Source organism: Onychomys torridus, unplaced genomic scaffold (genome assembly GCF_903995425.1).
Source record: "Onychomys torridus unplaced genomic scaffold, mOncTor1.1, whole genome shotgun sequence".
In the NCBI taxonomy this organism is placed as follows: Eukaryota; Metazoa; Chordata; class Mammalia; order Rodentia; family Cricetidae; genus Onychomys; species Onychomys torridus.
In genome coordinates, this window is record NW_023413242.1 from 3,406 (window position 1) to 12,821 (window position 9,416).

At 50.4% G+C, this 9,416-nt stretch overlaps 1 pseudogene; it reads right to left on the reverse strand.

Moving 5' to 3' along the window:
- Positions 1-1,254: 1,254 nt before the first annotated feature.
- LOC118576200 lies at positions 1,255-5,149 on the reverse strand (annotated as a pseudogene).
- Positions 5,150-9,416: the final 4,267 nt, after the last annotated feature.

Below are 9,416 nucleotides of genomic sequence, written 5' to 3' on the forward strand. Positions count from 1 at the left end.
TCGTGGACAGAGATTGTCACCTTCTTGGTCTTCAAACATCTCAGTTAAACTCCTGGAGCTCCTGACTCGAGGTCTCAAAGCTAGAAGAGAAAACTGTAGGGCGGGAACCTGGAACAGGGGGAAGGAATTTCCATCTCTGGTGTTCCCACAATCTATTTTATAAAAGGTTCATTAATTTTATGTCTGTGAGTGTTTTTCTTGGCTGTATGTGTTTGTACCATGTGCCTGTCTGGCGTCCACAGAGGCATTGGAAGCCAGGAAACAGGAGTTATGGATGGTGTGAGTCATGGTGCGGATGCTGGGATCCGAACCTGGGTCCTCTGCAAGAGCAGCAAGTGCTCTCAGCCCCTGAGCAATCGCTGCAGTCCTTACGATCCTGTCTTTTAAATGAATTGAAATCTAAAGTAGACTCATCCTATCAATCTTTATACCTCAGTTGGAGGCAGCATGAGGATTCCCAGAGCCATGGAGGGAAAGGGGACCTTGGGCAGACACAGATCCAACAGGACAGATCTGAGATGAGACCCTGTGGATCCCTCCTCTCTGGCCATCCTACAACCCGGGTTAGAGTCTGAAAGATGGAAAGAAGGAGAGAACCTCCAGGGAGGGGCCTGGAAGAAGGCAGGAGCTCAGGAGACTGAAGTTCATGTCCTCAGCCCACAGTCTCCTGAGTCAGGGTGATAGTTGGGCCTGGGGGACAAGGATGGACAAACACCTCTTAATGCTGTCACTCAGGGACCCCAAAGGGGGATGAGACAGGCACCACTCACAGGAACAAGAACAGGTCTAGCCCTCCACACAAACTAAAAAGACAAGAAATAAACAGAGAAATGGGGTGAAGAGCCATGGTCAGGTCAGAGCCCAGGCTGACCTGTCACAGCTGCCCTGGCTGCTCACAGTCCTGGGGACAGGACAAGGCTCTGTCATCCCAGTGTCCCTGTGATCACAGACTCTCAGCATGTGGTTCAAGTGATGAAGAGAACAGACCAGGAGGTGACAGAGCTGAGGAGTGACCATGTCACAGTCAACAATGGACTGAGCTCCACCTGGGCACAGCCCTGATCACACTCAGCTCCTGCAGCCTCATCTTGTCCACCAGATACACAGCACAAAGAACACAGATTCTGGAAGGTTCTCCATGGTGCCATTTATTTCCTCCACAAACTCTAAGTATTTCAATCATTTAATTTACCCGCCAATCAATCTGTCAGATCAAGGACGTGGACAATCAAGTTGACATTCAGATTCTTTCAGTGGGGAGTCAGGGGCTGCAGCTCAGGGCAGCATGGAGGTGACAGGATGCAGATGTCCCCTCCTGTCTGCTGGACCAGGAAGGTTGGCTGTGGAAGGGAATGTAACAGTGCAGGGACAGGGTCCTGGTGTGCAGGGGTGGCTGGGCTCCCAGGTCTTCACATGGAGACCACAGGGTCACAGCAAACATCAGACTTGTTGCTGAGAGTGAACTGAGGGGCTCAGGACGACACAGAGAGACCTGAGCACATCTCTGTCACTCTGTGAGGCCGGGCAGCTGTCTTCACACTACAAACAAGAGTCATGAACAATCACTGTGAAGACAACATCCCAACAACCCACCACTCACTCAGAGGAGATTCTGGGAGTCCCTCAACCCCAATCATGTCCACTTGGCCCCTCCCAAAATCAGATCCCAGAGTGTCACCTTTACAGTCTGGGAGAGACACATCAGAGTTCTGGGCACTGTCCCTGCCTAGGGTAAATACATACATATATATATTCATATCAAGATACAAACAAGGCACCCAGAAGATTTTACCAGATGAGCTATTATTATTGGCTGACTGAGCCTCCCATTTGTCCAGATTCACCCTAAGGGCCTCAGAGACAATCCTGCTCCCCACACTTACCTGGAGCTGGAGTATAGATCCCTCCTTTTCCACGTGTGAGAAGAAAATCTGTGAGAGACCAGAGAAGACCCCGACCCTAGGAAGGTTCCAGAACTGACAGCAGACCCAGGTCAGAGACAGGAGCAATGAGGGCTGTGGATGTTCCCCTTAATGAGGCAGAGCACACTTCTGAAAGGGGCTGAGAGAGAACCAGACCCTGTCCTTTCCTACCTGTGATTCTCCTCCTCCTCCTCACAACAGCCACCACAGCTCCAATGATGGCCGCAGCTCCAAGGAGAACCAGGACAGCAATGATTGTCACGATGGGGACAGTGGACTGAGGAGGCTCTGGAAGGGAAGGACAGGAAGGGAAGGTGAGGGTCATGACCCCAGCTCTCAGCCCTGACCATGCTGAGGGTATACAGAAGACTTCAGCTTTCCCTGACCCCAGCTCTGCACTCACATCCTCCTTACCCCATCTCTGGGTGAGGGGCTCAGGCAGGCTCTCATGGTACACATGGCATGTGTATGTCTGCTCCTCCCCAGAAGGCACCACCAGAGATGCCCACTTCTGGAAGGTTCCATCCCCAGAAGGTCTGGTCTCAATAAGATCCGTTTCCTGTGTCTGTTCCTCCCCATCCCTCTGCCAGGTCAGGGTGATGAAGGTAGGGTAGAAGCCCAGGGCCCAGCACCTCAGGGTGACTTTCCCTTCAGGGCCAGGATGACGGGTCACATGTGCCTTTGGGGATCTGTGTGGAAGATTTAAGAATTCTCACAATTAACAAGATAAACTGAAATCTGCAAAGACAAAGTTAAACCAATGATGACACTAAACTGTGTCTGTTTGGACAATTCTGTCATCACACTAGTGACCTCAGGTAGAGCTGGTCCCTCATCACAGAACTGCACATTTTTCCTGGGTGGACTCAGTAGCTGAGAGAGAATCCACACGAACCAGTAGGTCAACATGGTCTTCCTCAAGTGATGTTCTATAACATTAGTTAGGTAATAAAAGAATAGAGAGGGAATGAAAATAATTAATTTATATATGTTACTAATTCATATCAAAAAAGAAATCAGGTACAAGAGCTACATGAAGGGTGTCACCAAACTCCCTGCTGCCACCATTGAGACACAACCACTGTGGCCATCTTGCTGACCAGCCTCTAACTGTCTGTCCAAGTGAACAGCCATCACCTAAGTGTACAGCACACATGTGGTGAACCTCTGACATTCTGCCAAAGAAAATGACTCCCAAGCCCTGCCTCTGGGGGACAAGATACAAGGTATAGTCACCAGGACCCCTGGAAGTGTGCTGTGGAGCCCAGTGCAGCACTCACTGGGACACAGCGGTGCTCACAGGGGTGTGTGGATCTTCCATCACTCCTGTCCTGGAGCTGCAGAAGACCCTGTCTCTGAGGAAGTTCAATTCCTAATCCACTGGGGAACACTGTGACTTGTTGGGGCAGAGGGAGAGCAGGAGGGCTCTGGATGTTAATATGACAGGAAATAGTCTAACCTCACAGGAAACCTTTCTGGTTTAAAGGAAACACTGATGTGCTAATTATCCACATTAGCAGTTCCCCCTGGCTCCTGTGGAGACTGATACAAATAACTGAAGGGGGGAGAGAAACAGTATCACCCCAGTGAGGGGAAAAAAAACTGACTAAACGCAAAATAAAAACTTAAAAAAAAAAAAAAAGTAAGGAAGAAATAGTATTCACCCAGGGTTCCCCATAAATGCTCACGTGACTATTCTAGGAAAGAAAGAATTGTAGTGGGAGGGATGCAAACCTCACCCACAGGAATGTGGGTGAACATATTCTTTCCAAAGTTCTAGAAACTGGGTGAACCAGCCCAGGGCGTCCATGTCTCCCATCAGGTAAAGGAGACCTCCCTGTCCTGCTGTGTAAGGCTGACACACTCAGACGACAGACTCAGTTTCCACAGACCCTGGTGTGGGCAGAGACCCCGGCCTGGGAGCGGCCATGGATGACAGAGGCTGCAGGAGACCCAGGGACACCTGTCTGCCCTGAGACAGGGGCATGACCCAGCTGAGGGCTTTCTTCTTCCTCAGGACTGAGCCCAGCCCGAGGCAGAGGGAGAGCTGCCGCGCCCTGCACCTGTGCGCTGCAGCGTGTCCTTCCCGATCTCCAGGTATCTGCGCAGCCACTCCACGCACGTGCCCTCCAGGTAGGCCCTATGTCCTCTGCAGCACCAGCCTGCTCCCCTTGCGCCGGGTGATCTGCGCCGCATGTCCGCCGCCGTCCACGTCGTCAGGTCATAGTTCAGGGCGAGGTAATCGCGGCCGTCGTAGGCATACTGACTGTACCCGCGGAGGAGGCGCCCGTCCGACCCCACGTCACAGCCATACATCGACTGGATGGTGTGAGAGCCTGCGGGGACCCGCGGTCAGCCCCGCCCACCCGTCAGCCCGCCCACCCGTCAGCCCCGCCCACCCGCGGACTCCTCTAAACCGAAAGGGAAACCGAGTCCCGGTCCCCGACTCTCCTCCCGAACCTCGGACCCGGGACCCGGGGCGACTCCGACCGGACGTAGGGACGTGGAGGGGTCGTGACCTCCACCCGCGGTCACTCACCGCCCTCGCTCTGGTTGTAGTAGCCGAGCAGGGTCCTCAGGTTCCTCGGAAGTCTGCTCGTTGCCTTGGCGGTTCCGTGTCTCCCTCTCCAGTACTCCGGCCCCTCCTGCTCCACCCACGGCGCCCGCGGCTCATATCCTCGGAGTCTCCACGTCGCTGTCGAAGCGCACGAACTGCGTGTCGTCCACGTAGCCGACTTCCATGTACCGGGGCTCCCCGCGGCCGGGCCGGGACTCGATGGTGTTGAAATACCGCAGCGAGTGCGAGCCTGGGGCGGCGCGCGGTGAGACCCCGACCCTCCTCCGGGACCCGGGCGGGTGCGGGGCGGGAGGGGAGCGGGGCGCGGGGCTCGGGACGGGTGGAGACGGGCGGGAGGGTCTGGCCGGGCGACGCGGGGCCGCGGCTTCCCCGGGGCCGCCCCCGCCCTCCCGCGCAGGGTCGTGTCCCTCCGACCCCGCACTCACCCGCGCGGTCCGGGTCGGGGCCAGGGCGGCCGCCAGCAGCAGGAGCAGCGTGCGCGGGCCATCGCCCCCATCTCGGATCTGGGGCCTCTGAGTTCCGCGTTAACTTTATAACCCGTGACCGCGGCGACGCTGATTGGTTCTCCGCGATCTCGGCCACCAATGGGGATGAGAACAGGAACCTTGTCATCAGTGTCCGGGCAGAAGGACCCGACCCAGGTCAGGATCTGGAGAAGTGAAACTGGGGACCTGGGGATCCCCAGCCCTGGGCTCCCACCCCAGACCTCACCGCCTGGGGACTGAGACTTTGCTGGACCCTGTGCTGCGGGACGGAGCGATGTTTGTCCCGGTGTCTCTGAGCCGCCTAAGGACAACTGTCTCCTCAGGTTAGTCCAGGATGAAACCTAAGAGTGTGAGCTTCCAGGGAAAATACACAGAGCACCTAAAATGAATATTCACGGAAACGGGTGTGTCGGAGTCCTGGTGATGGTGTGGGGCTGCCGTGGACTCCTGCATCGGGAGGTGACTGGAGTTTTCACAGCTCTGCTCAAGGACTTTTGACTCCGTGTTATATGTGACTCTCTCACCTCTGCTTTCACTTTCCACTTCTGTTATGTGTGGCTGGGATTTGAAGACATCAACTCAAAATCCAGAGTAACAACAAAATAATAATAAATTTAATGTTTCTCCGCTCTACTGAACAGGGATGAAACCTCAAATCCCCAGTGTGTACCTCTGCCATGAGAATCTCCTCTGCCCAGTGTCCACCCTGCACAGGCCTGAGGAACTCAGGAGTCAACTCAGTTATCAGACCCAGGGCTCCACAGGCCTGTGACATACATCTCCCTCATCTCATCAGCTCATGGACTGTGAGTGAAGGTCAGAGAGAGAATGAGAGGTCACAGGTTCTGTAACTTCTAATACACTGTCATCATTATTCTGCTTTATTATTCCTTACAGTTCCTCTCACTGTGATTTACTCACTAAAGCAATGTACCATGGCAGTGTGTGGACACAGGGAACCGTAATAAGGAAAATGATGATGCTGGTCTGTTACTCTTAGCATCTGTGGATTAAACTGAGGAGAGGGATGAGCTCTATGGTAAAATCTACCAACTTCTAGTGTCTTAGTGTGGTGGTTTGAAATAATGGCCCCCAAAGGGGGTGGTGCAATTAGGAGGTGGGGCTTTGTTGGAGAAAGTGTGGCACTGTGGGGCTGGATTTGAGGTCTCTTTTGTTCAAGCTTCCCTCAGTGTGAAGGTCAAATTCCTGTTGCGTGCAAGATGTAGGATGTTCAGGCCCAGCACCACATCTGCCTGCTGCTGCCATGCTTCCTGCCATGATAATGGACTGAACCTCCAAAATTGTAAGGGAGCCACCTCAATTAAATATTTACTTATAAGAGTTGCCGTGGTCATGGTGTCTCTACTCAGCAATAAAAACTCAAACTAAGACACTCAGAATACAGTGAATGACAACAGTTAACACAGTAATAAAATTGACATGCTCCAGATGGGAATAAATAGTGTAAAGGTTTCTAAGTGTGACCTGGAAGAGAATCTTCTCTCCAGCAGCAACAGAGCTCACGTTGCAGAAAATCAAGCAGAAGCCCTCATTAGAAGATTGGCTGAATGACAGCAAAAATTCAAGTCCCAGCCATGAAGAGTATCAGCAGTTAAAGAAAGGGCGTTAGTTGGTAAATAATGAGATCCTGTAACTTGGGATGAGGATTTGGCAGGACCCTATTGAGAAGAGAAGTTTGATTCTCAGATTCTCCGGGTTTATCTCACCTGTGGAGGTAATGTCTCTACCCTCAGCCCCACCTCCTGAATACACCTTTGATGAACAAATTATTCCTTCAGTGTTTGTTAAGCCAGCAGTGACTCTCTCTGAAGGAAATACCAGGGAGACAATCCTGATTTCCCTCAGAACCACCAATAGCTGCCTGCAGACCTTTCACGAGACTGCAGACAGAGCAGGAGTTTTGGGGAAGGTAGAAGATAGTGTTTAGTGCCAGAGAGGGGCACTGCACTGCTAAAGAGTTAATGGGTTTGCTAATTCATTCCAGCAGAAGTTGGGGAGTATGTGGGAATGGATTTTAGGGTGTGGGATAATGGTGGAAAGAACATTAAAACTGGGTCAGACTGAGTTTATTAATATGGCCCTCTAAGTGCAGATTCTAGATTTTAATATGGAAGCTCTCCCAGTTAATAAAAGTCTCAAATGTCTGTTTGAATTGTTGGCTAAGGCATTTGTCAAAAGATGGCTTCCTGATAAAGACTTCGAGATGCCTGGTACACCTTGGCTTAGTGATGATGAAGGGATTCTAAGGCTCAGGGAATTTTCAATGCTAGCGTGGGTGTGCTGTGTAAAACCTAATCCTCCACCATGGGAAGGCCCAGAAGACATGCTCCTCACTGACCCTGTAAGACACAAAATAGTGAGAGGTCACCAGCGATTCAGAGTCTCGTCACCCTTTTCCTTGAGCCAGACCTCAGGACTGAGATGCTGCTGCTCAGTTGGACGAATTAAAGCAGTGAGTTTACTTGGGTGCAAAGGTATTAGGGGCCAATGGCAGCATGGAATTGCTAAAGACAATGTATCATAGTTACTGTAATGGTCAGCACAGGCAAAGTTAATTTTATGGTGGCATGACTCACATGGACTTTTGGTACTGGATTATCATGATGTTTCCAGGTATGAAATAAATAAGAACTATCTTAGTCAGTATTCTATTCCTGTGAAGAGACACCATGAACTTGGCAAATCTTATAAAAGAGAATTGAATTGGTGTTTGCTTAGTTTCAGAGGTTAGTCCATTATCATCATGATGGAGACCTTGGCAACATGGAGCCAGACATGGTTCTGGAGAAGCTTCTGGGAGCTCCACATCCAGATCATCAGGCAGCAGGAAGAGAGAGAGGCACTAAGTCTGGCTTGGGCTTTTGAAAACCAAAGGCCACCACCAGTGACACATGTCCTTGAACAAGGCCACTCTGACTCCACACCTCCTGTTCCTTCTTAGTGATGCCATTCATTCCCTGATGACCAAGCATCCAAATTCATGAGCCTATGGGGACATTTTTATTCAAACCACCAATTCCACTCCTTGGCCCCCATAGCCTTGTAGTAATATCATAATTCAATATGCATTCAGTCCAACTCTAACAGTCCCCATAGTCTATAACAGTCTCAACACTGTCTAAAAGTCCAAAGTTCAAAGTCTCTTCTGCGACTCATGGCAATCTCTTAACTGCAATTCCTTGTTAATGTAAATAAAAAAGCAGATCATGTACTTCCAACATACAGTGGCACAGGATATACATTCCCATTCCAAAAGGGAGAAAGGGAACACAGTGAGGAAATACTGGGCAAAGCAGTCCAAGAACCAGATGACAAACTCCAAATCTGCATCTCCATCTCTGATGTCAAAACACTCTACAGTTCTCCAACTCCTTTCAGCTCTGTGGACTGCAACACACGTCTCTCTCAGGCTGGTTCCACAGAGTTTTAGCACCTGTCCATGAGAGGTGTCCATGACTACCATTCCTTCACACAAGGGCCTCTCTGGGCTTCCCTGCAGGGACACCCCTGAGACACATGATGGGCCTCAGCTGCTTTCCTTAGATGCAGAGAGAGATTCCACAACCCCATGGACCACTTCCTTCATGGAAAGGACAACAGTTTATCCTTCCTGGAGTGGATACTTATTCTGGTTGTGGATTTGCCTGGGGTGAAATCCTTCTAGCTCAGAGGCAGAGAAATCACCCGGCTGACCTTCCTCCTCCACTGTCACCCAAGAAAAGACCTTTCTCCTACACATTCTCAGACAAAACATCTCCAACTGAATGTCCCTTCCTTCTACTTCCTGTGTGTCTGTCTCTCCATCCTCCTTACTTCCTCCTCTTCTCTATGGTTTTTTTTCTTTTTTCTGTCATCTGGTTGTCTCTTGACCTATGGTTGATTTTATTTAATCTTGTTTACGATATCCAAGCAGGAAGCTCTAAGATTAAAGGTGTGTGCTAGAGCTGGGCCACACCACAACTAGAAGCTGGTTTTTCTAGAAAATAATGCAATCTCAGGGTTCACAGTGTGATCAAATAATCTGCAAAAGTTTTTGTTTTATTTGGATGTCTGTTTTGTTTTGTTTTTTGAGACAGGGTTTCTCTGTGTAACCCTGGTTGTCCTAGAAATTGTTCTGTAGACCAGACTGACATGAAGCCCTAAAGATCTTCTTGCCTGTTTTAAATTTAAAAGATTAAAGGCATATAACACCACTGCCTGGCTAAATTATATACTTTTATCTTGTTTGTTTAATTTACTTTGTTTTTTCCTGTATTTGAGAACAAACCCAGGGTCTTATGCACTTTAAAGAAGTCACACTGAGCCACATCCCCAGCTCTGTGATGTGTATGTGTGTGTGTGTGTGTGTGCGTGCATGTGTGTGGACTCAGGTTACTGGGGATTGATCCTAGTGCCTTGAGCACACCAGCT